At 47.5% G+C, this 24537-nt stretch overlaps 17 non-coding genes and 1 pseudogene across 17 annotated transcripts; all 18 read left to right on the top strand.

Moving 5' to 3' along the window:
• Window positions 1-887: 887 nt before the first annotated feature.
• On the top strand, window positions 888-1029 carry LOC142268525 (U2 spliceosomal RNA; annotated as a pseudogene).
• A 743-nt stretch (window positions 1030-1772) lies between these two features.
• Window positions 1773-1965, top strand: LOC142268507 (U2 spliceosomal RNA). Its single transcript, XR_012734178.1, has one exon. It is a non-coding gene; the product is annotated as a U2 spliceosomal RNA (small nuclear RNA).
• Window positions 1966-3082: 1117 nt separating this feature from the next.
• LOC142268567 (U2 spliceosomal RNA) lies at window positions 3083-3273 on the top strand. Its single transcript, XR_012734224.1, has one exon. It is a non-coding gene; the product is annotated as a U2 spliceosomal RNA (small nuclear RNA).
• Window positions 3274-4390: 1117 nt separating this feature from the next.
• LOC142268568 (U2 spliceosomal RNA) lies at window positions 4391-4581 on the top strand. The gene has a single exon (XR_012734225.1). It is a non-coding gene; the product is annotated as a U2 spliceosomal RNA (small nuclear RNA).
• Window positions 4582-5698: 1117 nt separating this feature from the next.
• Window positions 5699-5889, top strand: LOC142268569 (U2 spliceosomal RNA). Its single transcript, XR_012734226.1, has one exon. It is a non-coding gene; the product is annotated as a U2 spliceosomal RNA (small nuclear RNA).
• Window positions 5890-7006: 1117 nt separating this feature from the next.
• Window positions 7007-7197, top strand: LOC142268571 (U2 spliceosomal RNA). Its single transcript, XR_012734227.1, has one exon. It is a non-coding gene; the product is annotated as a U2 spliceosomal RNA (small nuclear RNA).
• Window positions 7198-8314: 1117 nt separating this feature from the next.
• On the top strand, window positions 8315-8505 carry LOC142268573 (U2 spliceosomal RNA). The gene has a single exon (XR_012734229.1). It is a non-coding gene; the product is annotated as a U2 spliceosomal RNA (small nuclear RNA).
• Window positions 8506-9622: 1117 nt separating this feature from the next.
• Window positions 9623-9813, top strand: LOC142268574 (U2 spliceosomal RNA). Its single transcript, XR_012734230.1, has one exon. It is a non-coding gene; the product is annotated as a U2 spliceosomal RNA (small nuclear RNA).
• Window positions 9814-10930: 1117 nt separating this feature from the next.
• LOC142268575 (U2 spliceosomal RNA) lies at window positions 10931-11121 on the top strand. The gene has a single exon (XR_012734231.1). It is a non-coding gene; the product is annotated as a U2 spliceosomal RNA (small nuclear RNA).
• A 1117-nt stretch (window positions 11122-12238) lies between these two features.
• LOC142268576 (U2 spliceosomal RNA) lies at window positions 12239-12429 on the top strand. The gene has a single exon (XR_012734232.1). It is a non-coding gene; the product is annotated as a U2 spliceosomal RNA (small nuclear RNA).
• Window positions 12430-14349: 1920 nt separating this feature from the next.
• LOC142268501 (U2 spliceosomal RNA) lies at window positions 14350-14541 on the top strand. The gene has a single exon (XR_012734173.1). It is a non-coding gene; the product is annotated as a U2 spliceosomal RNA (small nuclear RNA).
• Window positions 14542-15658: 1117 nt separating this feature from the next.
• LOC142268577 (U2 spliceosomal RNA) lies at window positions 15659-15849 on the top strand. Its single transcript, XR_012734233.1, has one exon. It is a non-coding gene; the product is annotated as a U2 spliceosomal RNA (small nuclear RNA).
• Window positions 15850-16966: 1117 nt separating this feature from the next.
• Window positions 16967-17157, top strand: LOC142268488 (U2 spliceosomal RNA). Its single transcript, XR_012734161.1, has one exon. It is a non-coding gene; the product is annotated as a U2 spliceosomal RNA (small nuclear RNA).
• A 1919-nt stretch (window positions 17158-19076) lies between these two features.
• Window positions 19077-19270, top strand: LOC142268509 (U2 spliceosomal RNA). The gene has a single exon (XR_012734180.1). It is a non-coding gene; the product is annotated as a U2 spliceosomal RNA (small nuclear RNA).
• Window positions 19271-20387: 1117 nt separating this feature from the next.
• On the top strand, window positions 20388-20578 carry LOC142268489 (U2 spliceosomal RNA). Its single transcript, XR_012734162.1, has one exon. It is a non-coding gene; the product is annotated as a U2 spliceosomal RNA (small nuclear RNA).
• A 1117-nt stretch (window positions 20579-21695) lies between these two features.
• LOC142268490 (U2 spliceosomal RNA) lies at window positions 21696-21886 on the top strand. Its single transcript, XR_012734163.1, has one exon. It is a non-coding gene; the product is annotated as a U2 spliceosomal RNA (small nuclear RNA).
• A 1117-nt stretch (window positions 21887-23003) lies between these two features.
• LOC142268492 (U2 spliceosomal RNA) lies at window positions 23004-23194 on the top strand. The gene has a single exon (XR_012734164.1). It is a non-coding gene; the product is annotated as a U2 spliceosomal RNA (small nuclear RNA).
• A 1117-nt stretch (window positions 23195-24311) lies between these two features.
• LOC142268493 (U2 spliceosomal RNA) lies at window positions 24312-24502 on the top strand. Its single transcript, XR_012734165.1, has one exon. It is a non-coding gene; the product is annotated as a U2 spliceosomal RNA (small nuclear RNA).
• The last annotated feature ends 35 nt before the right edge of the window (window positions 24503-24537 follow it).

Raw genomic sequence — 24537 nt, forward strand, 5'->3', positions numbered from 1 at the left:
GGAGTCAGATGCTGCAGTGACCACAGGTGTGAGAGGATCTACAATTGGCATCTGGTGTTATTTCTCTGCTTCCACTCCAAATAAAGTTACCTGTTGTTACCTGAACGTCAAATACTAAGAATGGGCGGCCTATGAAAGAATTAGTACTTTCATTAAGTATACTAAACCGGCTAATTGGGAATAGACAAACTGTAAAAAGCCCTCTGAGAAAGCCCCTCTCTAACCTTTGTTAGTAAGCTTTTCTGTAGCCTGCCTGTTGATGTATTTTCGGTTTGAACAGTGCACAACATGAAGAGACGGAACACTGGCGGCTTGTCACAATGCCCCCCGATGACATCACAATAGCGCTGCTGCCTAGAAAACAAGCTGCGCAGAAGAAGTTGTTCTTTGGGTGGGAGGGTGGGCTAGTGGAAGGAGGGGGCAATCTCTTTTTTTCCCGGGTGGTAGGGGGATGACAGGAGAAGGGAAGCGGGTGGTGAGAAAGGTACAGAGGGCAGGGTTTGGGGGCTGGGAAGGAAAGGGAAAAGATTAGGGTTTGGGGATGATGAAAGGGCTTTCTACGGGTAAGGATGGCAAAGGGTGGCAGTGACGGAAAGTCAGGCAACCTGTCCTGTCCGTCTTTTTGTATCGTGAATTGGAAAGACTGCAAGGGGGAGGGGAGTTGCTTGCGCCCTAAAGGAGGAGTTATTCAGATTCATTGCAGTGGGCGGCGGCTGCAAAACGCACCATTCTTCTTGTTTTTGCTCTGCAAAGCAGCCTTTTCAAGGGTTGGCTTGGGTGACAAAATGTCTTGTGTAGGCGTGGGTTTGTCTCCCTCTCGCTCTCTCTCCCTAAGATGTGTCCGGCATAGGCCAGGGTGCCACTCGAGGCCCAAACCAATTCTGGTTATCGCTTCTCGGCCTTTTGGCTAAGATCAAGTGTAGTATCGTTCGAAAAGGTGGTTTAAGGCTCCGGCCACCTTAGTACAATGATGCAATGCACACTGGAAGGTTGCGCTTGTTAGTACTTTGGGAGGATAGTATATCCATCTAGAGGAAACCATGGCCCTACCAGGATCGAGGCTATTAGACTGAGTAAGTGTGGGGGCTATGGTGCAATGTGCCCCAGGATTGACGACCCTGGAGTGAGTCTGAGCTTGCTGGCTTGGGACCCCGGCGAGCCTTGGGCTCTGTAGCACACCGTACCTTGCCTTTTCATACTTTCTGAGCATATTGCTCTATCCCGGCCTTCTGGCTAGGAAGGGAAATTTTTATAATCATGGTCGGAGGTCCGTTCAGCTTTGGGCTGAGAAACCAACACCCGGTTGGAGGTCTGGGTCAGCTTTGGCTGAGAAACCAACACCCGGTTGGAGGTCCGGGTCAGCTTCGGCTGAGAAACCAACACCCGGTTGGAGGTCCGGGTCAGCTTCGGCTGAGAAACCAACACCCGGTTGGAGGTCCGGGTCAGCTTCGGCTGAGAAACCAACACCCGGTTGGAGGTCCGGTTAGCCTTGGGCTGAGAAACCAACACCGGTTGACGGTCCGGGCAGTTTCGGCTGCGAAACCAACAACTAGTAGCTCTCTACTCCACTTGGGTAAGATGCCTGGGTGGACGCTGGGAGCAACGACAAGGCTCAACCAGGCTTCGGCATGGGGGAGCACCGAAGATCCCTGACCCTTGCTGTGGCCTTCTGGCTCGGAGGGACGGGGTTGATTTTTGGGGACCCTCTCCTCACGGAGGGGTCCACACGAATCCTAGCCTTTGCACTGTTTTTGGTGTGACTTTGGTCATGCATTTTTTGCGGTGCTTTGGAAAGCTTCATTAAATCAAAAATCTGTTCTTATCAGTTTAATATCTGATACGTCCCCTATCTGGGGACCATATATTAAATGGATTTTTAGAACAGGGAGATGGAAAAAGAGCTTGCTCTGTCCACTCCACGCATTGACCTGGTATTGCAGTACCTCCAGGAACGGTGCACCCCTTCTTAACCCAGTTTCCAAAAGCAGAACTCGATTCACCTGATTCATATTAGCCCGATTAGCGAATTGAAATGAATTTTTATCTAACACACTTTTTACTTGCTTTATTCATCCAAATAGCAAACTCATCACCACTCAACTTCACCAACTCTGCTATGTCCCGTGCAGTATCTTGTTGTCAGTCTAATCTAGATCATGTGTAATTGAATGGAATAGATCCCTTTTGGACAAAGTGGAGTCAGATGCTGCAGTGACCACAGGTGTGAGAGGATCTACAATTGGCATCTGGTGTTATCTCTCTGCTTCCACTCCAAATAAAGTTACCTGTTGTTACCTGAACGTCAAATACTAAGAATGGGCGGCCTATGAAAGAATTAGTACTTTCATTAAGTATACTAAACCGGCTAATTGGGAATAGACAAACTGTAAAAAGCCCTCTGAGAAAGCCCCTCTCTAACCTTTGTTAGTAAGCTTTTCTGTAGCCTGCCTGTTGATGTATTTTCGGTTTGAACAGTGCACAACATGAAGAGACGGAACACTGGCGGCTTGTCACAATGCCCCCCGATGACATCACAATAGCGCTGCTGCCTAGAAAACAAGCTGCGCAGAAGAAGTTGTTCTTTGGGTGGGAGGGTGGGCTAGTGGAAGGAGGGGGCAATCTCTTTTTTTCCCGGGTGGTAGGGGGATGACAGGAGAAGGGAAGCGGGTGGTGAGAAAGGTACAGAGGGCAGGGTTTGGGGGCTGGGAAGGAAAGGGAAAAGATTAGGGTTTGGGGATGATGAAAGGGCTTTCTACGGGTAAGGATGGCAAAGGGTGGCAGTGACGGAAAGTCAGGCAACCTGTCCTGTCCGTCTTTTTGTATCGTGAATTGGAAAGACTGCAAGGGGGAGGGGAGTTGCTTGCGCCCTAAAGGAGGAGTTATTCAGATTCATTGCAGTGGGCGGCGGCTGCAAAACGCACCATTCTTCTTGTTTTTGCTCTGCAAAGCAGCCTTTTCAAGGGTTGGCTTGGGTGACAAAATGTCTTGTGTAGGCGTGGGTTTGTCTCCCTCTCGCTCTCTCTCCCTAAGATGTGTCCGGCATAGGCCAGGGTGCCACTCGAGGCCCAAACCAATTCTGGTTATCGCTTCTCGGCCTTTTGGCTAAGATCAAGTGTAGTATCTGTTCTTATCAGTTTAATATCTGATACGTCCCCTATCTGGGGACCATATATTAAATGGATTTTTAGAACAGGGAGATGGAAAAAGAGCTTGCTCTGTCCACTCCACGCATTGACCTGGTATTGCAGTACCTCCAGGAACGGTGCACCCCTTCTTAACCCAGTTTCCAAAAGCAGAACTCGATTCACCTGATTCATATTAGCCCGATTAGCGAATTGAAATGAATTTTTATCTAACACACTTTTTACTTGCTTTATTCATCCAAATAGCAAACTCATCACCACTCAACTTCACCAACTCTGCTATGTCCCGTGCAGTATCTTGTTGTCAGTCTAATCTAGATCATGTGTAATTGAATGGAATAGATCCCTTTTGGACAAAGTGGAGTCAGATGCTGCAGTGACCACAGGTGTGAGAGGATCTACAATTGGCATCTGGTGTTATCTCTCTGCTTCCACTCCAAATAAAGTTACCTGTTGTTACCTGAACGTCAAATACTAAGAATGGGCGGCCTATGAAAGAATTAGTACTTTCATTAAGTATACTAAACCGGCTAATTGGGAATAGACAAACTGTAAAAAGCCCTCTGAGAAAGCCCCTCTCTAACCTTTGTTAGTAAGCTTTTCTGTAGCCTGCCTGTTGATGTATTTTCGGTTTGAACAGTGCACAACATGAAGAGACGGAACACTGGCGGCTTGTCACAATGCCCCCCGATGACATCACAATAGCGCTGCTGCCTAGAAAACAAGCTGCGCAGAAGAAGTTGTTCTTTGGGTGGGAGGGTGGGCTAGTGGAAGGAGGGGGCAATCTCTTTTTTTCCCGGGTGGTAGGGGGATGACAGGAGAAGGGAAGCGGGTGGTGAGAAAGGTACAGAGGGCAGGGTTTGGGGGCTGGGAAGGAAAGGGAAAAGATTAGGGTTTGGGGATGATGAAAGGGCTTTCTACGGGTAAGGATGGCAAAGGGTGGCAGTGACGGAAAGTCAGGCAACCTGTCCTGTCCGTCTTTTTGTATCGTGAATTGGAAAGACTGCAAGGGGGAGGGGAGTTGCTTGCGCCCTAAAGGAGGAGTTATTCAGATTCATTGCAGTGGGCGGCGGCTGCAAAACGCACCATTCTTCTTGTTTTTGCTCTGCAAAGCAGCCTTTTCAAGGGTTGGCTTGGGTGACAAAATGTCTTGTGTAGGCGTGGGTTTGTCTCCCTCTCGCTCTCTCTCCCTAAGATGTGTCCGGCATAGGCCAGGGTGCCACTCGAGGCCCAAACCAATTCTGGTTATCGCTTCTCGGCCTTTTGGCTAAGATCAAGTGTAGTATCTGTTCTTATCAGTTTAATATCTGATACGTCCCCTATCTGGGGACCATATATTAAATGGATTTTTAGAACAGGGAGATGGAAAAAGAGCTTGCTCTGTCCACTCCACGCATTGACCTGGTATTGCAGTACCTCCAGGAACGGTGCACCCCTTCTTAACCCAGTTTCCAAAAGCAGAACTCGATTCACCTGATTCATATTAGCCCGATTAGCGAATTGAAATGAATTTTTATCTAACACACTTTTTACTTGCTTTATTCATCCAAATAGCAAACTCATCACCACTCAACTTCACCAACTCTGCTATGTCCCGTGCAGTATCTTGTTGTCAGTCTAATCTAGATCATGTGTAATTGAATGGAATAGATCCCTTTTGGACAAAGTGGAGTCAGATGCTGCAGTGACCACAGGTGTGAGAGGATCTACAATTGGCATCTGGTGTTATCTCTCTGCTTCCACTCCAAATAAAGTTACCTGTTGTTACCTGAACGTCAAATACTAAGAATGGGCGGCCTATGAAAGAATTAGTACTTTCATTAAGTATACTAAACCGGCTAATTGGGAATAGACAAACTGTAAAAAGCCCTCTGAGAAAGCCCCTCTCTAACCTTTGTTAGTAAGCTTTTCTGTAGCCTGCCTGTTGATGTATTTTCGGTTTGAACAGTGCACAACATGAAGAGACGGAACACTGGCGGCTTGTCACAATGCCCCCCGATGACATCACAATAGCGCTGCTGCCTAGAAAACAAGCTGCGCAGAAGAAGTTGTTCTTTGGGTGGGAGGGTGGGCTAGTGGAAGGAGGGGGCAATCTCTTTTTTTCCCGGGTGGTAGGGGGATGACAGGAGAAGGGAAGCGGGTGGTGAGAAAGGTACAGAGGGCAGGGTTTGGGGGCTGGGAAGGAAAGGGAAAAGATTAGGGTTTGGGGATGATGAAAGGGCTTTCTACGGGTAAGGATGGCAAAGGGTGGCAGTGACGGAAAGTCAGGCAACCTGTCCTGTCCGTCTTTTTGTATCGTGAATTGGAAAGACTGCAAGGGGGAGGGGAGTTGCTTGCGCCCTAAAGGAGGAGTTATTCAGATTCATTGCAGTGGGCGGCGGCTGCAAAACGCACCATTCTTCTTGTTTTTGCTCTGCAAAGCAGCCTTTTCAAGGGTTGGCTTGGGTGACAAAATGTCTTGTGTAGGCGTGGGTTTGTCTCCCTCTCGCTCTCTCTCCCTAAGATGTGTCCGGCATAGGCCAGGGTGCCACTCGAGGCCCAAACCAATTCTGGTTATCGCTTCTCGGCCTTTTGGCTAAGATCAAGTGTAGTATCTGTTCTTATCAGTTTAATATCTGATACGTCCCCTATCTGGGGACCATATATTAAATGGATTTTTAGAACAGGGAGATGGAAAAAGAGCTTGCTCTGTCCACTCCACGCATTGACCTGGTATTGCAGTACCTCCAGGAACGGTGCACCCCTTCTTAACCCAGTTTCCAAAAGCAGAACTCGATTCACCTGATTCATATTAGCCCGATTAGCGAATTGAAATTAATTTTTATCTAACACACTTTTTACTTGCTTTATTCATCCAAATAGCAAACTCATCACCACTCAACTTCACCAACTCTGCTATGTCCCGTGCAGTATCTTGTTGTCAGTCTAATCTAGATCATGTGTAATTGAATGGAATAGATCCCTTTTGGACAAAGTGGAGTCAGATGCTGCAGTGACCACAGGTGTGAGAGGATCTACAATTGGCATCTGGTGTTATCTCTCTGCTTCCACTCCAAATAAAGTTACCTGTTGTTACCTGAACGTCAAATACTAAGAATGGGCGGCCTATGAAAGAATTAGTACTTTCATTAAGTATACTAAACCGGCTAATTGGGAATAGACAAACTGTAAAAAGCCCTCTGAGAAAGCCCCTCTCTAACCTTTGTTAGTAAGCTTTTCTGTAGCCTGCCTGTTGATGTATTTTCGGTTTGAACAGTGCACAACATGAAGAGACGGAACACTGGCGGCTTGTCACAATGCCCCCCGATGACATCACAATAGCGCTGCTGCCTAGAAAACAAGCTGCGCAGAAGAAGTTGTTCTTTGGGTGGGAGGGTGGGCTAGTGGAAGGAGGGGGCAATCTTTTTTTTTCCCGGGTGGTAGGGGGATGACAGGAGAAGGGAAGCGGGTGGTGAGAAAGGTACAGAGGGCAGGGTTTGGGGGCTGGGAAGGAAAGGGAAAAGATTAGGGTTTGGGGATGATGAAAGGGCTTTCTACGGGTAAGGATGGCAAAGGGTGGCAGTGACGGAAAGTCAGGCAACCTGTCCTGTCCGTCTTTTTGTATCGTGAATTGGAAAGACTGCAAGGGGGAGGGGAGTTGCTTGCGCCCTAAAGGAGGAGTTATTCAGATTCATTGCAGTGGGCGGCGGCTGCAAAACGCACCATTCTTCTTGTTTTTGCTCTGCAAAGCAGCCTTTTCAAGGGTTGGCTTGGGTGACAAAATGTCTTGTGTAGGCGTGGGTTTGTCTCCCTCTCGCTCTCTCTCCCTAAGATGTGTCCGGCATAGGCCAGGGTGCCACTCGAGGCCCAAACCAATTCTGGTTATCGCTTCTCGGCCTTTTGGCTAAGATCAAGTGTAGTATCTGTTCTTATCAGTTTAATATCTGATACGTCCCCTATCTGGGGACCATATATTAAATGGATTTTTAGAACAGGGAGATGGAAAAAGAGCTTGCTCTGTCCACTCCACGCATTGACCTGGTATTGCAGTACCTCCAGGAACGGTGCACCCCTTCTTAACCCAGTTTCCAAAAGCAGAACTCGATTCACCTGATTCATATTAGCCCGATTAGCGAATTGAAATGAATTTTTATCTAACACACTTTTTACTTGCTTTATTCATCCAAATAGCAAACTCATCACCACTCAACTTCACCAACTCTGCTATGTCCCGTGCAGTATCTTGTTGTCAGTCTAATCTAGATCATGTGTAATTGAATGGAATAGATCCCTTTTGGACAAAGTGGAGTCAGATGCTGCAGTGACCACAGGTGTGAGAGGATCTACAATTGGCATCTGGTGTTATCTCTCTGCTTCCACTCCAAATAAAGTTACCTGTTGTTACCTGAACGTCAAATACTAAGAATGGGCGGCCTATGAAAGAATTAGTACTTTCATTAAGTATACTAAACCGGCTAATTGGGAATAGACAAACTGTAAAAAGCCCTCTGAGAAAGCCCCTCTCTAACCTTTGTTAGTAAGCTTTTCTGTAGCCTGCCTGTTGATGTATTTTCGGTTTGAACAGTGCACAACATGAAGAGACGGAACACTGGCGGCTTGTCACAATGCCCCCCGATGACATCACAATAGCGCTGCTGCCTAGAAAACAAGCTGCGCAGAAGAAGTTGTTCTTTGGGTGGGAGGGTGGGCTAGTGGAAGGAGGGGGCAATCTCTTTTTTTCCCGGGTGGTAGGGGGATGACAGGAGAAGGGAAGCGGGTGGTGAGAAAGGTACAGAGGGCAGGGTTTGGGGGCTGGGAAGGAAAGGGAAAAGATTAGGGTTTGGGGATGATGAAAGGGCTTTCTACGGGTAAGGATGGCAAAGGGTGGCAGTGACGGAAAGTCAGGCAACCTGTCCTGTCCGTCTTTTTGTATCGTGAATTGGAAAGACTGCAAGGGGGAGGGGAGTTGCTTGCGCCCTAAAGGAGGAGTTATTCAGATTCATTGCAGTGGGCGGCGGCTGCAAAACGCACCATTCTTCTTGTTTTTGCTCTGCAAAGCAGCCTTTTCAAGGGTTGGCTTGGGTGACAAAATGTCTTGTGTAGGCGTGGGTTTGTCTCCCTCTCGCTCTCTCTCCCTAAGATGTGTCCGGCATAGGCCAGGGTGCCACTCGAGGCCCAATCCAATTCTGGTTATCGCTTCTCGGCCTTTTGGCTAAGATCAAGTGTAGTATCTGTTCTTATCAGTTTAATATCTGATACGTCCCCTATCTGGGGACCATATATTAAATGGATTTTTAGAACAGGGAGATGGAAAAAGAGCTTGCTCTGTCCACTCCACGCATTGACCTGGTATTGCAGTACCTCCAGGAACGGTGCACCCCTTCTTAACCCAGTTTCCAAAAGCAGAACTCGATTCACCTGATTCATATTAGCCCGATTAGCGAATTGAAATGAATTTTTATCTAACACACTTTTTACTTGCTTTATTCATCCAAATAGCAAACTCATCACCACTCAACTTCACCAACTCTGCTATGTCCCGTGCAGTATCTTGTTGTCAGTCTAATCTAGATCATGTGTAATTGAATGGAATAGATCCCTTTTGGACAAAGTGGAGTCAGATGCTGCAGTGACCACAGGTGTGAGAGGATCTACAATTGGCATCTGGTGTTATCTCTCTGCTTCCACTCCAAATAAAGTTACCTGTTGTTACCTGTACGTCAAATACTAAGAATGGGCGGCCTATGAAAGAATTAGTACTTTCATTAAGTATACTAAACCGGCTAATTGGGAATAGACAAACTGTAAAAAGCCCTCTGAGAAAGCCCCTCTCTAACCTTTGTTAGTAAGCTTTTCTGTAGCCTGCCTGTTGATGTATTTTCGGTTTGAACAGTGCACAACATGAAGAGACGGAACACTGGCGGCTTGTCACAATGCCCCCCGATGACATCACAATAGCGCTGCTGCCTAGAAAACAAGCTGCGCAGAAGAAGTTGTTCTTTGGGTGGGAGGGTGGGCTAGTGGAAGGAGGGGGCAATCTCTTTTTTTCCCGGGTGGTAGGGGGATGACAGGAGAAGGGAAGCGGGTGGTGAGAAAGGTACAGAGGGCAGGGTTTGGGGGCTGGGAAGGAAAGGGAAAAGATTAGGGTTTGGGGATGATGAAAGGGCTTTCTACGGGTAAGGATGGCAAAGGGTGGCAGTGACGGAAAGTCAGGCAACCTGTCCTGTCCGTCTTTTTGTATCGTGAATTGGAAAGACTGCAAGGGGGAGGGGAGTTGCTTGCGCCCTAAAGGAGGAGTTATTCAGATTCATTGCAGTGGGCGGCGGCTGCAAAACGCACCATTCTTCTTGTTTTTGCTCTGCAAAGCAGCCTTTTCAAGGGTTAGCTTGGGTGACAAAATGTCTTGTGTAGGCGTGGGTTTGTCTCCCTCTCGCTCTCTCTCCCTAAGATGTGTCCGGCATAGGCCAGGGTGCCACTCGAGGCCCAAACCAATTCTGGTTATCGCTTCTCGGCCTTTTGGCTAAGATCAAGTGTAGTATCTGTTCTTATCAGTTTAATATCTGATACGTCCCCTATCTGGGGACCATATATTAAATGGATTTTTAGAACAGGGAGATGGAAAAAGAGCTTGCTCTGTCCACTCCACGCATTGACCTGGTATTGCAGTACCTCCAGGAACGGTGCACCCCTTCTTAACCCAGTTTCCAAAAGCAGAACTCGATTCACCTGATTCATATTAGCCCGATTAGCGAATTGAAATGAATTTTTATCTAACACACTTTTTACTTGCTTTATTCATCCAAATAGCAAACTCATCACCACTCAACTTCACCAACTCTGCTATGTCCCGTGCAGTATCTTGTTGTCAGTCTAATCTAGATCATGTGTAATTGAATGGAATAGATCCCTTTTGGACAAAGTGGAGTCAGATGCTGCAGTGACCACAGGTGTGAGAGGATCTACAATTGGCATCTGGTGTTATCTCTCTGCTTCCACTCCAAATAAAGTTACCTGTTGTTACCTGAACGTCAAATACTAAGAATGGGCGGCCTATGAAAGAATTAGTACTTTCATTAAGTATACTAAACCGGCTAATTGGGAATAGACAAACTGTAAAAAGCCCTCTGAGAAAGCCCCTCTCTAACCTTTGTTAGTAAGCTTTTCTGTAGCCTGCCTGTTGATGTATTTTCGGTTTGAACAGTGCACAACATGAAGAGACGGAACACTGGCGGCTTGTCACAATGCCCCCCGATGACATCACAATAGCGCTGCTGCCTAGAAAACAAGCTGCGCAGAAGAAGTTGTTCTTTGGGTGGGAGGGTGGGCTAGTGGAAGGAGGGGGCAATCTCTTTTTTTCCCGGGTGGTAGGGGGATGACAGGAGAAGGGAAGCGGGTGGTGAGAAAGGTACAGAGGGCAGGGTTTGGGGGCTGGGAAGGAAAGGGAAAAGATTAGGGTTTGGGGATGATGAAAGGGCTTTCTACGGGTAAGGATGGCAAAGGGTGGCAGTGACGGAAAGTCAGGCAACCTGTCCTGTCCGTCTTTTTGTATCGTGAATTGGAAAGACTGCAAGGGGGAGGGGAGTTGCTTGCGCCCTAAAGGAGGAGTTATTCAGATTCATTGCAGTGGGCGGCGGCTGCAAAACGCACCATTCTTCTTGTTTTTGCTCTGCAAAGCAGCCTTTTCAAGGGTTGGCTTGGGTGACAAAATGTCTTGTGTAGGCGTGGGTTTGTCTCCCTCTCGCTCTCTCTCCCTAAGATGTGTCCGGCATAGGCCAGGGTGCCACTCGAGGCCCAAACCAATTCTGGTTATCGCTTCTCGGCCTTTTGGCTAAGATCAAGTGTAGTATCTGTTCTTATCAGTTTAATATCTGATACGTCCCCTATCTGGGGACCATATATTAAATGGATTTTTAGAACAGGGAGATGGAAAAAGAGCTTGCTCTGTCCACTCCACGCATTGACCTGGTATTGCAGTACCTCCAGGAACGGTGCACCCCTTCTTAACCCAGTTTCCAAAAGCAGAACTCGATTCACCTGATTCATATTAGCCCGATTAGCGAATTGAAATGAATTTTTATCTAACACACTTTTTACTTGCTTTATTCATCCAAATAGCAAACTCATCACCACTCAACTTCACCAACTCTGCTATGTCCCGTGCAGTATCTTGTTGTCAGTCTAATCTAGATCATGTGTAATTGAATGGAATAGATCCCTTTTGGACAAAGTGGAGTCAGATGCTGCAGTGACCACAGGTGTGAGAGGATCTACAATTGGCATCTGGTGTTATCTCTCTGCTTCCACTCCAAATAAAGTTACCTGTTGTTACCTGAACGTCAAATACTAAGAATGGGCGGCCTATGAAAGAATTAGTACTTTCATTAAGTATACTAAACCGGCTAATTGGGAATAGACAAACTGTAAAAAGCCCTCTGAGAAAGCCCCTCTCTAACCTTTGTTAGTAAGCTTTTCTGTAGCCTGCCTGTTGATGTATTTTCGGTTTGAACAGTGCACAACATGAAGAGACGGAACACTGGCGGCTTGTCACAATGCCCCCCGATGACATCACAATAGCGCTGCTGCCTAGAAAACAAGCTGCGCAGAAGAAGTTGTTCTTTGGGTGGGAGGGTGGGCTAGTGGAAGGAGGGGGCAATCTCTTTTTTTCCCGGGTGGTAGGGGGATGACAGGAGAAGGGAAGCGGGTGGTGAGAAAGGTACAGAGGGCAGGGTTTGGGGGCTGGGAAGGAAAGGGAAAAGATTAGGGTTTGGGGATGATGAAAGGGCTTTCTACGGGTAAGGATGGCAAAGGGTGGCAGTGACGGAAAGTCAGGCAACCTGTCCTGTCCGTCTTTTTGTATCGTGAATTGGAAAGACTGCAAGGGGGAGGGGAGTTGCTTGCGCCCTAAAGGAGGAGTTATTCAGATTCATTGCAGTGGGCGGCGGCTGCAAAACGCACCATTCTTCTTGTTTTTGCTCTGCAAAGCAGCCTTTTCAAGGGTTGGCTTGGGTGACAAAATGTCTTGTGTAGGCGTGGGTTTGTCTCCCTCTCGCTCTCGCTCCCTAAGATGTGTCCGGCATAGGCCAGGGTGCCACTCGAGGCCCAAACCAATTCTGGTTATCGCTTCTCGGCCTTTTGGCTAAGATCAAGTGTAGTATCTGTTCTTATCAGTTTAATATCTGATACGTCCCCTATCTGGGGACCATATATTAAATGGATTTTTAGAACAGGGAGATGGAAAAAGAGCTTGCTCTGTCCACTCCACGCATTGACCTGGTATTGCAGTACCTCCAGGAACGGTGCACCCCTTCTTAACCCAGTTTCCAAAAGCAGAACTCGATTCACCTGATTCATATTAGCCCGATTAGCGAATTGAAATGAATTTTTATCTAACACACTTTTTACTTGCTTTATTCATCCAAATAGCAAACTCATCACCACTCAACTTCACCAACTCTGCTATGTCCCGTGCAGTATCTTGTTGTCAGTCTAATCTAGATCATGTGTAATTGAATGGAATAGATCCCTTTTGGACAAAGTGGAGTCAGATGCTGCAGTGACCACAGGTGTGAGAGGATCTACAATTGGCATCTGGTGTTATCTCTCTGCTTCCACTCCAAATAAAGTTACCTGTTGTTACCTGAACGTCAAATACTAAGAATGGGCGGCCTATGAAAGAATTAGTACTTTCATTAAGTATACTAAACCGGCTAATTGGGAATAGACAAACTGTAAAAAGCCCTCTGAGAAAGCCCCTCTCTAACCTTTGTTAGTAAGCTTTTCTGTAGCCTGCCTGTTGATGTATTTTCGGTTTGAACAGTGCACAACATGAAGAGACGGAACACTGGCGGCTTGTCACAATGCCCCCCGATGACATCACAATAGCGCTGCTGCCTAGAAAACAAGCTGCGCAGAAGAAGTTGTTCTTTGGGTGGGAGGGTGGGCTAGTGGAAGGAGGGGGCAATCTCTTTTTTTCCCGGGTGGTAGGGGGATGACAGGAGAAGGGAAGCGGGTGGTGAGAAAGGTACAGAGGGCAGGGTTTGGGGGCTGGGAAGGAAAGGGAAAAGATTAGGGTTTGGGGATGATGAAAGGGCTTTCTACGGGTAAGGATGGCAAAGGGTGGCAGTGACGGAAAGTCAGGCAACCTGTCCTGTCCGTCTTTTTGTATCGTGAATTGGAAAGACTGCAAGGGGGAGGGGAGTTGCTTGCGCCCTAAAGGAGGAGTTATTCAGATTCATTGCAGTGGGCGGCGGCTGCAAAACGCACCATTCTTCTTGTTTTTGCTCTGCAAAGCAGCCTTTTCAAGGGTTGGCTTGGGTGACAAAATGTCTTGTGTAGGCGTGGGTTTGTCTCCCTCTCGCTCTCTCTCCCTAAGATGTGTCCGGCATAGGCCAGGGTGCCACTCGAGGCCCAAACCAATTCTGGTTATCGCTTCTCGGCCTTTTGGCTAAGATCAAGTGTAGTGTTGTTCGAAGAGGTGGTTTAAGCTCCAGGCCACCTTAGTACAATGATACAATGCACACTGGAAGGTTGCGCTTGCTAGTACTCTGGGTGGATAGTATATTCATCTAGAGGAAAACATGGCCCTACCAGGATCGAGGCTATTAGACTGAGTAAGGGTGGGGGGCTATGGTACAACGTGCCCCAGGACTGACGACCCTGGAGTGAGTCTGAGCTTGCTGGCTTGGGACCCCGGCAAGCCTTGGGCTCTGTAGCACACCGTACCTTGCCTTTTCATACTTTTTGAGCATATTACCCTATCCCGGCCTTCTGGCTAGGAAGGGAAATTTTTATAATCCCGGTCGGAGGTCTGGTCAGCTTTGGGCTGAGAAACTAACACCCGGTTGGAGGTCTGGGTCCGCTTCGGCTGAGAAACCAACACCCGGTTGGAGGTCTGGGTCAGCTTCGGCTGAGAAACCAACACCCGGTTGGAGGTCCGGTTAGCCTTGGGCTGAGAAACCAACACCGGTTGACGGTCCGGGCAGTTTTGGCTGCGAAACCAACAACTAGTAGCTCTCTACTCCACTTGGGTAAGATGCCTGGGTGGACGCTGGGAGCAACGACAAGGCTCAACCAGGCTTCGGCTTGGGGGAGCACCGAAGATCCCTGACCCTTGCTGTGGCCTTCTGGCTCGGAGGGACGGGGTTGATTTTTGGGGACCCTCTCCTCACGGTGGGGTCTACACGAATCCTAGCCTTTGCACTGTTTTTGGTGTGACTTCGGTCATGCTTTTTTTGTGGTGCTTTGGAAAGCTTCATTAAATCAAAAATCTGTTCTTATCAGTTTAATATCTGATACGTCCCCTATCTGGGGACCATATATTAAATGGATTTTTAGAACAGGGAGATGGAAAAAGAGCTTGCTCTGTCCACTCCACGCATTGACCTGGTATTGCAGTACCTCCAGGAACGGTGCACCCCTTCTTAACCCAGTTTCCAAAAGCAGAACTCGATTCACCTGATTCATATTAGCCCGATTAGCGAATTGAAATGAATTTTTATCTAACACACTTTTTACTTGCTTTATTCATCCAAATAGCAAACTCATCACCACTCAACTTCACCAACTCTGCTATGTCCCGTGCAGTATCTTGTTGTCAGTCTAATCTAGATCATGTGTAATTGAATGGAATAGATCCCTTTTGGACAAAGTGGAGTCAGATGCTGCAGTGACCACAGGTGTGAGAGGATCTACAATTGGCATCTGGTGTTATCTCTCTGCTTCCACTCCAAATAAAGTTACCTGTTGTTACCTGAACGTCAAATACTAAGAATGGGCGGCCTATGAAAGAATTAGTACTTTCATTAAGTATACTAAACCGGCTAATTGGGAATAGACAAACTGTAAAAAGCCCTCTGAGAAAGCCCCTCTCTAACCTTTGTTAGTAAGCTTTTCTGTAGCCTGCCTGTTGATGTATTTTCGGTTTGAACAGTGCACAACATGAAGAGACGGAACACTGGCGGCTTGTCACAATGCCCCCCGATGACATCACAATAGCGCTGCTGCCTAGAAAACAAGCTGCGCAGAAGAAGTTGTTCTTTGGGTGGGAGGGTGGGCTAGTGGAAGGAGGGGGCAATCTCTTTGTTTCCCGGGTGGTAGGGGGATGACAGGAGAAGGGAAGCGGGTGGTGAGAAAGGTACAGAGGGCAGGGTTTGGGGGCTGGGAAGGAAAGGGAAAAGATTAGGGTTTGGGGATGATGAAAGGGCTTTCTACGGGTAAGGATGGCAAAGGGTGGCAGTGACGGAAAGTCAGGCAACCTGTCCTGTCCGTCTTTTTGTATCGTGAATTGGAAAGACTGCAAGGGGGAGGGGAGTTGCTTGCGCCCTAAAGGAGGAGTTATTCAGATTCATTGCAGTGGGCGGCGGCTGCAAAACGCACCATTCTTCTTGTTTTTGCTCTGCAAAGCAGCCTTTTCAAGGGTTGGCTTGGGTGACAAAATGTCTTGTGTAGGCGTGGGTTTGTCTCCCTCTCGCTCTCTCTCCCTAAGATGTGTCCGGCATAGGCCAGGGTGCCACTCGAGGCCCAAACCAATTCTGGTTATCGCTTCTCGGCCTTTTGGCTAAGATCAAGTGTAGTATCTGTTCTTATCAGTTTAATATCTGATACGTCCCCTATCTGGGGACCATATATTAAATGGATTTTTAGAACAGGGAGATGGAAAAAGAGCTTGCTCTGTCCACTCCACGCATTGACCTGGTATTGCAGTACCTCCAGGAACGGTGCACCCCTTCTTAACCCAGTTTCCAAAAGCAGAACTCGATTCACCTGATTCATATTAGCCCGATTAGCGAATTGAAATGAATTTTTATCTAACACACTTTTTACTTGCTTTATTCATCCAAATAGCAAACTCATCACCACTCAACTTCACCAACTCTGCTATGTCCCGTGCAGTATCTTGTTGTCAGTCTAATCTAGATCATGTGTAATTGAATGGAATAGATCCCTTTTGGACAAAGTGGAGTCAGATGCTGCAGTGACCACAGGTGTGAGAGGATCTACAATTGGCATCTGGTGTTATCTCTCTGCTTCCACTCCAAATAAAGTTACCTGTTGTTACCTGAACGTCAAATACTAAGAATGGGCGGCCTATGAAAGAATTAGTACTTTCATTAAGTATACTAAACCGGCTAATTGGGAATAGACAAACTGTAAAAAGCCCTCTGAGAAAGCCCCTCTCTAACCTTTGTTAGTAAGCTTTTCTGTAGCCTGCCTGTTGATGTATTTTCGGTTTGAACAGTGCACAACATGAAGAGACGGAACACTGGCGGCTTGTCACAATGCCCCCCGATGACATCACAATAGCGCTGCTGCCTAGAAAACAAGCTGCGCAGAAGAAGTTGTTCTTTGGGTGGGAGGGTGGGCTAGTGGAAGGAGGGGGCAATCTCTTTTTTTCCCGGGTGGTAGGGGGATGACAGGAGAAGGGAAGCGGGTGGTGAGAAAGGTACAGAGGGCAGGGTTTGGGGGCTGGGAAGGAAAGGGAAAAGATTAGGGTTTGGGGATGATGAAAGGGCTTTCTACGGGTAAGGATGGCAAAGGGTGGCAGTGACGGAAAGTCAGGCAACCTGTCCTGTCCGTCTTTTTGTATCGTGAATTGGAAAGACTGCAAGGGGGAGGGGAGTTGCTTGCGCCCTAAAGGAGGAGTTATTCAGATTCATTGCAGTGGGCGGCGGCTGCAAAACGCACCATTCTTCTTGTTTTTGCTCTGCAAAGCAGCCTTTTCAAGGGTTGGCTTGGGTGACAAAATGTCTTGTGTAGGCGTGGGTTTGTCTCCCTCTCGCTCTCTCTCCCTAAGATGTGTCCGGCATAGGCCAGGGTGCCACTCGAGGCCCAAACCAATTCTGGTTATCGCTTCTCGGCCTTTTGGCTAAGATCAAGTGTAGTATCTGTTCTTATCAGTTTAATATCTGATACGTCCCCTATCTGGGGACCATATATTAAATGGATTTTTAGAACAGGGAGATGGAAAAAGAGCTTGCTCTGTCCACTCCACGCATTGACCTGGTATTGCAGTACCTCCAGGAACGGTGCACCCCTTCTTAACCCAGTTTCCAAAAGCAGAACTCGATTCACCTGATTCATATTAGCCCGATTAGCGAATTGAAATGAATTTTTATCTAACACACTTTTTACTTGCTTTATTCATCCAAATAGCAAACTCATCACCACTCAACTTCACCAACTCTGCTATGTCCCGTGCAGTATCTTGTTGTCAGTCTAATCTAGATCATGTGTAATTGAATGGAATAGATCCCTTTTGGACAAAGTGGAGTCAGATGCTGCAGTGACCACAGGTGTGAGAGGATCTACAATTGGCATCTGGTGTTATCTCTCTGCTTCCACTCCAAATAAAGTTACCTGTTGTTACCTGAACGTCAAATACTAAGAATGGGCGGCCTATGAAAGAATTAGTACTTTCATTAAGTATACTAAACCGGCTAATTGGGAATAGACAAACTGTAAAAAGCCCTCTGAGAAAGCCCCTCTCTAACCTTTGTTAGTAAGCTTTTCTGTAGCCTGCCTGTTGATGTATTTTCGGTTTGAACAGTGCACAACATGAAGAGACGGAACACTGGCGGCTTGTCACAATGCCCCCCGATGACATCACAATAGCGCTGCTGCCTAGAAAACAAGCTGCGCAGAAGAAGTTGTTCTTTGGGTGGGAGGGTGGGCTAGTGGAAGGAGGGGGCAATCTCTTTTTTTCCCGGGTGGTAGGGGGATGACAGGAGAAGGGAAGCGGGTGGTGAGAAAGGTACAGAGGGCAGGGTTTGGGGGCTGGGAAGGAAAGGGAAAAGATTAGGGTTTGGGGATGATGAAAGGGCTTTCTACGGATAAGGATGGCAAAGGGTGGCAGTGACGGAAAGTCAGGCAACCTGTCCTGTCCGTCTTTTTGTATCGTGAATTGGAAAGACTGCAAGGGGGAGGGGAGTTGCTTGCGCCCTAAAAGAGGAGTTATTCAGATTCATTGCAGTGGGCGGCGGCTGCAAAACGCACCATTCTTCTTGTTTTTGCTCTGCAAAGCAGCCTTTTCAAGGGTTGGCTTGGGTGACAAAATGTCTTGTGTAGGCGTGGGTTTGTCTCCCTCTCGCTCTCTCTCCCTAAGATGTGTCCGGCATAGGCCAGGGTGCCACTCGAGGCCCAAACCAATTCTGGTTATCGCTTCTCGGCCTTTTGGCTAAGATCAAGTGTAGTGTTGTTCGAAGAGGTGGTTTAAGCTCCAGGCCACCTTAGTACAATGATACAATGCACACTGGAAGGTTGCGCTTGCTAGTACTCTGGGTGGATAGTATATTCATCAAGAGGAAAACATGGCCCTACCAGGATCGAGGCTATTAGACTGAGTAAGGGTGGGGGGCTATGGTACAACGTGCCCCAGGACTGACGACCCTGGAGTGAGTCTGAGCTTGCTGGCTTGGGACCCCGGCAAGCCTTGGGCTCTGTAGCACACCGTACCTTGCCTTTTCATACTTTTTGAGCATATTACCCTATCCTGGCCTTCTGGCTAGGAAGGGAAATTTTTTTAATCCCGGTCGGAGGTCTGGTCAGCTTTGGGCTGAGAAACTAACACCCGGTTGGAGGTCCGGGTCAGCTTCGGCTGAGAAACCAACACCTGGTTGGAGGTCTGGGTCAGCTTCGGCTGAGAAACCAACACCCGGTTGGAGGTCCGGTTAGCCTTGGGCTGAGAAACCAACACCGGTTGACGGTCCGGGCAGTTTCGGCTGCGAAACCAACAACTAGTAGCTCTCTACTCCACTTGGGTAAGATGCCTGGGTGGATGCTGGGAGCAACAACAAGGCTCAACCAGGCTTCGGCTTGGGGGAGCACCGAAGATCCCTGACCCTTGCTGTGGCCTTCTGGCTCGGAGGGACGGGGTTGATTTTTGGGGACCCTCTCCTCACGGTGGGGTCCACACGAATCCTAGCCTTTGCACTGTTTTTGGTGTGACTTCGGTCATGCATTTTTTGTGGTGCTTTGGAAAGCTTCATTAAATCAAAAAATCTGTTCTTATCAGTTTAATATCTGATACGTCCCCTATCTGGGGACCATATATTAAATGGATTTTTAGAACAGGGAGATGGAAAAAGAGCTTGCTCTGTCCACTCCACGCATTGACCTGGTATTGCAGTACCTCCAGGAACGGTGCACCCCTTCTTAACCCAGTTTCCAAAAGCAGAACTCGATTCACCTGATTCATATTAGCCCGATTAGCGAATTGAAATGAATTTTTATCTAACACACTTTTTACTTGCTTTATTCATCCAAATAGCAAACTCATCACCACTCAACTTCACCAACTCTGCTATGTCCCGTGCAGTATCTTGTTGTCAGTCTAATCTAGATCATGTGTAATTGAATGGAATAGATCCCTTTTGGACAAAGTGGAGTCAGATGCTGCAGTGACCACAGGTGTGAGAGGATCTACAATTGGCATCTGGTGTTATCTCTCTGCTTCCACTCCAAATAAAGTTACCTGTTGTTACCTGAACGTCAAATACTAAGAATGGGCGGCCTATGAAAGAATTAGTACTTTCATTAAGTATACTAAACCGGCTAATTGGGAATAGACAAACTGTAAAAAGCCCTCTGAGAAAGCCCCTCTCTAACCTTTGTTAGTAAGCTTTTCTGTAGCCTGCCTGTTGATGTATTTTCGGTTTGAACAGTGCACAACATGAAGAGACGGAACACTGGCGGCTTGTCACAATGCCCCCCGATGACATCACAATAGCGCTGCTGCCTAGAAAACAAGCTGCGCAGAAGAAGTTGTTCTTTGGGTGGGAGGGTGGGCTAGTGGAAGGAGGGGGCAATCTCTTTTTTTCCCGGGTGGTAGGGGGATGACAGGAGAAGGGAAGCGGGTGGTGAGAAAGGTACAGAGGGCAGGGTTTGGGGGCTGGGAAGGAAAGGGAAAAGATTAGGGTTTGGGGATGATGAAAGGGCTTTCTACGGGTAAGGATGGCAAAGGGTGGCAGTGACGGAAAGTCAGGCAACCTGTCCTGTCCGTCTTTTTGTATCGTGAATTGGAAAGACTGCAAGGGGGAGGGGAGTTGCTTGCGCCCTAAAGGAGGAGTTATTCAGATTCATTGCAGTGGGCGGCGGCTGCAAAACGCACCATTCTTCTTGTTTTTGCTCTGCAAAGCAGCCTTTTCAAGGGTTGGCTTGGGTGACAAAATGTCTTGTGTAGGCGTGGGTTTGTCTCCCTCTCGCTCTCTCTCCCTAAGATGTGTCCGGCATAGGCCAGGGTGCCACTCGAGGCCCAAACCAATTCTGGTTATCGCTTCTCGGCCTTTTGGCTAAGATCAAGTGTAGTATCTGTTCTTATCAGTTTAATATCTGATACGTCCCCTATCTGGGGACCATATATTAAATGGATTTTTAGAACAGGGAGATGGAAAAAGAGCTTGCTCTGTCCACTCCACGCATTGACCTGGTATTGCAGTACCTCCAGGAACGGTGCACCCCTTCTTAACCCAGTTTCCAAAAGCAGAACTCGATTCACCTGATTCATATTAGCCCGATTAGCGAATTGAAATGAATTTTTATCTAACACACTTTTTACTTGCTTTATTCATCCAAATAGCAAACTCATCACCACTCAACTTCACCAACTCTGCTATGTCCCGTGCAGTATCTTGTTGTCAGTCTAATCTAGATCATGTGTAATTGAATGGAATAGATCCCTTTTGGACAAAGTGGAGTCAGATGCTGCAGTGACCACAGGTGTGAGAGGATCTACAATTGGCATCTGGTGTTATCTCTCTGCTTCCACTCCAAATAAAGTTACCTGTTGTTACCTGAACGTCAAATACTAAGAATGGGCGGCCTATGAAAGAATTAGTACTTTCATTAAGTATACTAAACCGGCTAATTGGGAATAGACAAACTGTAAAAAGCCCTCTGAGAAAGCCCCTCTCTAACCTTTGTTAGTAAGCTTTTCTGTAGCCTGCCTGTTGATGTATTTTCGGTTTGAACAGTGCACAACATGAAGAGACGGAACACTGGCGGCTTGTCACAATGCCCCCCGATGACATCACAATAGCGCTGCTGCCTAGAAAACAAGCTGCGCAGAAGAAGTTGTTCTTTGGGTGGGAGGGTGGGCTAGTGGAAGGAGGGGGCAATCTCTTTTTTTCCCGGGTGGTAGGGGGATGACAGGAGAAGGGAAGCGGGTGGTGAGAAAGGTACAGAGGGCAGGGTTTGGGGGCTGGGAAGGAAAGGGAAAAGATTAGGGTTTGGGGATGATGAAAGGGCTTTCTACGGGTAAGGATGGCAAAGGGTGGCAGTGACGGAAAGTCAGGCAACCTGTCCTGTCCGTCTTTTTGTATCGTGAATTGGAAAGACTGCAAGGGGGAGGGGAGTTGCTTGCGCCCTAAAGGAGGAGTTATTCAGATTCATTGCAGTGGGCGGCGGCTGCAAAACGCACCATTCTTCTTGTTTTTGCTCTGCAAAGCAGCCTTTTCAAGGGTTGGCTTGGGTGACAAAATGTCTTGTGTAGGCGTGGGTTTGTCTCCCTCTCGCTCTCTCTCCCTAAGATGTGTCCGGCATAGGCCAGGGTGCCACTCGAGGCCCAAACCAATTCTGGTTATCGCTTCTCGGCCTTTTGGCTAAGATCAAGTGTAGTATCTGTTCTTATCAGTTTAATATCTGATACGTCCCCTATCTGGGGACCATATATTAAATGGATTTTTAGAACAGGGAGATGGAAAAAGAGCTTGCTCTGTCCACTCCACGCATTGACCTGGTATTGCAGTACCTCCAGGAACGGTGCACCCCTTCTTAACCCAGTTTCCAAAAGCAGAACTCGATTCACCTGATTCATATTAGCCCGATTAGCGAATTGAAATGAATTTTTATCTAACACACTTTTTACTTGCTTTATTCATCCAAATAGCAAACTCATCACCACTCAACTTCACCAACTCTGCTATGTCCCGTGCAGTATCTTGTTGTCAGTCTAATCTAGATCATGTGTAATTGAATGGAATAGATCCCTTTTGGACAAAGTGGAGTCAGATGCTGCAGTGACCACAGGTGTGAGAGGATCTACAATTGGCATCTGGTGTTATCTCTCTGCTTCCACTCCAAATAAAGTTACCTGTTGTTACCTGAACGTCAAATACTAAGAATGGGCGGCCTATGAAAGAATTAGTACTTTCATTAAGTATACTAAACCGGCTAATTGGGAATAGACAAACTGTAAAAAGCCCTCTGAGAAAGCCCCTCTCTAACCTTTGTTAGTAAGCTTTTCTGTAGCCTGCCTGTTGATGTATTTTCGGTTTGAACAGTGCACAACATGAAGAGACGGAACACTGGCGGCTTGTCACAATGCCCCCCGATGACATCACAATAGCGCTGCTGCCTAGAAAACAAGCTGCGCAGAAGAAGTTGTTCTTTGGGTGGGAGGGTGGGCTAGTGGAAGGAGGGGGCAATCTCTTTTTTTCCCGGGTGGTAGGGGGATGACAGGAGAAGGGAAGCGGGTGGTGAGAAAGGTACAGAGGGCAGGGTTTGGGGGCTGGGAAGGAAAGGGAAAAGATTAGGGTTTGGGGATGATGAAAGGGCTTTCTACGGGTAAGGATGGCAAAGGGTGGCAGTGACGGAAAGTCAGGCAACCTGTCCTGTCCGTCTTTTTGTATCGTGAATTGGAAAGACTGCAAGGGGGAGGGGAGTTGCTTGCGCCCTAAAGGAGGAGTTATTCAGATTCATTGCAGTGGGCGGCGGCTGCAAAACGCACCATTCTTCTTGTTTTTGCTCTGCAAAGCAGCCTTTTCAAGGGTTGGCTTGGGTGACAAAATGTCTTGTGTAGGCGTGGGTTTGTCTCCCTCTCGCTCTCTCTCCCTAAGATGTGTCCGGCATAGGCCAGGGTGCCACTCGAGGCCCAAACCAATTCTGGTTATCGCTTCTCGGCCTTTTGGCTAAGATCAAGTGTAGTATCTGTTCTTATCAGTTTAATATCTGATACGTCCCCTATCTGGGGACCATATATTAAATGGATTTTTAGAACAGGGAGATGGAAAAAGAGCTTGCTCTGTCCACTCCACGCATTGACCTGGTATTGCAGTACCTCCAGGAACGGTGCACCCCTTCTTAACCCAGTTTCCAAAAGCAGAACTCGATTCACCTGATTCATATTAGCCCGATTAGCGAATTGAAATGAATTTTTATCTAACACACTTTTTACTTGCTTTATTCATCCAAATAGCAAACTCATCACCACTCAACTTCACCAACTCTGCTATGTCCCGTGCAGTATCTTGTTGTCAGTCTAATCTAGATCATGTGTAATTGAATGGAATAGATCCCTTTTGGACAAAGTGGAGTCAGATGCTGCAGTGACCACAGGTGTGAGAGGATCTACAATTGGCATCTGGTGTTATCTCTCTGCTTCCACTCCAAATAAAGTTACCTGTTGTTACCTGAACGTCAAATACTAAGAATGGGCGGCCTATGAAAGAATTAGTACTTTCATTAAGTATACTAAACCGGCTAATTGGGAATAGACAAACTGTAAAAAGCCCTCTGAGAAAGCCCCTCTCTAACCTTTGTTAGTAAGCTTTTCTGTAGCCTGCCTGTTGATGTATTTTCGGTTTGAACAGTGCACAACATGAAGAGACGGAACACTGGCGGCTTGTCACAATGCCCCCCGATGACATCACAATAGCGCTGCTGCCTAGAAAACAAGCTGCGCAGAAGAAGTTGTTCTTTGGGTGGGAGGGTGGGCTAGTGGAAGGAGGGGGCAATCTCTTTTTTTCCCGGGTGGTAGGGGGATGACAGGAGAAGGGAAGCGGGTGGTGAGAAAGGTACAGAGGGCAGGGTTTGGGGGCTGGGAAGGAAAGGGAAAAGATTAGGGTTTGGGGATGATGAAAGGGCTTTCTACGGGTAAGGATGGCAAAGGGTGGCAGTGACGGAAAGTCAGGCAACCTGTCCTGTCCGTCTTTTTGTATCGTGAATTGGAAAGACTGCAAGGGGGAGGGGAGTTGCTTGCGCCCTAAAGGAGGAGTTATTCAGATTCATTGCAGTGGGCGGCGGCTGCAAAACGCACCATTCTTCTTGTTTTTGCTCTGCAAAGCAGCCTTTTCAAGGGTTGGCTTGGGTGACAAAATGTCTTGTGTAGGCGTGGGTTTGTCTCCCTCTCGCTCTCTCTCCCTAAGATGTGTCCGGCATAGGCCAGGGTGCCACTCGAGGCCCAAACCAATTCTGGTTATCGCTTCTCGGCCTTTTGGCTAAGATCAAGTGTAGTATCTGTTCTTATCAGTTTAATATCTGATACGTCCCCTATCTGGGGACCATATATTAAATGGATTTTTAGAACAGGGAGATGGAAAAAGAGCTTGCTCTGTCCACTCCACGCATTGACCTGGTATTGCAGTACCTCCAGGAACGGTGCACCCCTTCTTAACCCAGTTTCCAAAAGCAGAACTCAATTCAC

This window comes from Anomaloglossus baeobatrachus, unplaced genomic scaffold, assembly GCF_048569485.1.
Source record: "Anomaloglossus baeobatrachus isolate aAnoBae1 unplaced genomic scaffold, aAnoBae1.hap1 Scaffold_3056, whole genome shotgun sequence".
Classification (NCBI taxonomy): Eukaryota; Metazoa; Chordata; class Amphibia; order Anura; family Aromobatidae; genus Anomaloglossus; species Anomaloglossus baeobatrachus.